Genomic DNA, 2,690 nt, shown 5'->3' with positions numbered 1-2,690 from the left:
TACATGAAAATGACTCAATTGACTTGTTGACTCAATGACAAGCCCTATAAGCACTCAATGGGTGCTTGACCTATAAATAAAATAACCTTGAGCATGAAACCCATGCATCAAGAATGACAATAATAAATTTATTTTTCTCTTTACATCAAATACATAAAATCATGATTACATATGTCATTATGAAGACCAAACCTAGTTACATATTTCAACACTCCCTCTTAACTAGGGAGGTATTCATAATCTATACAAGGCACTTGGAAATCCTCATACTAAATAATTATCATAAGAAGAGTCAAATTGGTAAGCCATCTCATAAGATATTATTTCAGCATATTTCATTGCATCTCATCATATCAACCAACATTTTCACATACTAAGGCCTTGACTAACAACTCTATCTCTCCATAAGTTCAGAGCACAATGCTGGCAAGACAATGAATAATAGACACCTTCATCATTATCTCTTAAGGCACATACCCCATCCACATGTTCACAAGGCATGTCCTTTTAGGACAATTCCTGTCTTGGATTAAAACATCCTTAAGGAATTTCCTCTTCGATGATTCTTACCTATTGGATGCCCTACCGCATCCTCAAAGAGTCTCAGAAAATAGATGCTTACCCAATCCTCCATTCTTTCTTCATAACATGAAGATAAGAATGATGTGTCTATCTCTCCCTCTCAACTAGGGAGGATATACTCATTCCTATAAAAGGAATATACTAAAGCTCCCTCTTAACCAAGGACTTTCCCAAGCTCCCTCTCAACTAGGGACTTGTTTCCATCGGTAGCTATCTACTATTTGGTGGATATCATGGTACTATCAGCTACTTGTAGGGCTCCTCCTTTCGGTGTCATGTCATGAACTTCAAATTCTTCATTATGGAGCCTTCTTCTTCCAGAACTTCTTTGTAGGGCATCAACCATCTTCTACATCACTTTCTCTTTAATGAATCAATAGTCATGTCATTCTTATCTTCATAGGAAAGTAATCTTCTAGTCCACATCTGGCTATCCTTCATATAGACACCTTTACCAAGTCATGTTTCTTTTAGGATCTTTCATCCATTCTCATGAGTACTAGTAGTAGGTGACATCTAAAACTCTCTTTTAGTAGCCTTGTTTCAACCCAACCAGATGATTTCTCAAAAATAAAAATGAACAGTAAATCAAAGTTACCTTTTTAAGATGGCCTTACATCATGACATCAGCTTCTCATATCAACATCCTGCACATGTATGAATCCATCTCCAAGACATTCAATATCAAGGGTCTCTATTTTTCGTACTTTATTAAGGTCTTCATACCTTCTCCATGGAGATGCCATAGCTAATCCTTCTAGTTATCAGATGTTGATCACTTTTCTTATCTTATAGATGCATCTTCCCATGAAATCTTCTTTCATCTTCTTCACATATTGCTTTCCTCGGGATCTTCTTTACATGGTTCTTTCAACATACGAACCATGATTTTCAACCACCTCATATTCTTCATGAGGTCATACCATATTGATTTCATCTTGTCACTATGTAGAAGAGTTCAAGGCACATTGCCTACATGCATTCATGCATCATTCTAATGGAAGAGTTTCTTCCTCTTTGCTCATGCTCATGTGATAGAACATTCAACCATGTTATCTGCAACTATACAATGAAATGAATTTATCTATCAAATACATACATACATTTTCATTCTTTTGGTCATCTAGACTTCCTTCTAGTAGTGTTCTTTCCTTGCTTGAATATGAAAGTACTTCAACCAACTCAACATGTTGTAGATCTTCGTCATCATACCTTACTAGTGGATTCCACACAAGGTGGAATGTGGACTATCTGCGAGGCACTTGCTTCTTATAAGTAAAGGTGAACCTTCTTATAAAGATTCTAGTGGAGGATCTTGATGATACCTATTCTGCAAATGCTTCTTTCTAATGATGATGTATGATGGCCTATTTAATTATATCTTATCTTACTAGATGACTTTGTCCAGCCATGCATATATTGCCACTTTGGTTGCCCTTATATGCCTTCAATGGAGATGCCATGAGCTTCTTCCTTTCTATTATGATTATTACTTCAAACATGAAGACTTACACTTCAGTTATCCTTCCATGCTTCTATGATAATGTCATCTCTATCTCAGCTCTAATGCATCTTGATGCATGTGATACTTTCCATCATGATTGTTATCTTCTATAAAATTGAAAAGAACTCAAGTATATTTTAGTCATAGTATAGGTCTTTCACCTCTTCCTTCTTTGTCTTCTTCTTTTCAGGTTCTTCCACTTCTTCGATGACATGGGCTTCATTTCTTTCTTTTATCTTCTTGTTTTCCTTGTTAATTTTAGGAAAATTTCTCTTAAAGTACCCATATTCATTATACTCATAGCATTGTACCCTTGGCATATCGATCTTATTTTTATGAGGATCAAACTTTCCAAACTTTCCTTTTCTCCCGGGCATGGAAGCATATGCTTAAACTTGTTCATTTGATCCAACATTTCTTTTTTCCTTCAACCTAGTTTCTTCAATACTACATAATGACCAAAGTTCACTGAATGGAGTGGCTTCCTTATTTCCATAGATACTTGACACAAAGTTGCCCCATTCATCAGGTAGAGCATTGACCACAATGGTGGCCATTTCTTTGTCAGACAATATTTCTCCTAGTTCTTGTAGTTGATCTCTTA

Source organism: Pinus tabuliformis, chromosome 9 (genome assembly GCF_031772625.1).
Source record: "Pinus tabuliformis cultivar Carrire ecotype Pingquan chromosome 9, CPIR1, whole genome shotgun sequence".
Lineage (NCBI taxonomy): Eukaryota > Viridiplantae > Streptophyta > Pinopsida > Pinales > Pinaceae > Pinus > Pinus tabuliformis.
The sequence above is the reverse complement of the archived record's forward strand: the minus strand, read 5'-3'. Positions refer to the sequence as shown.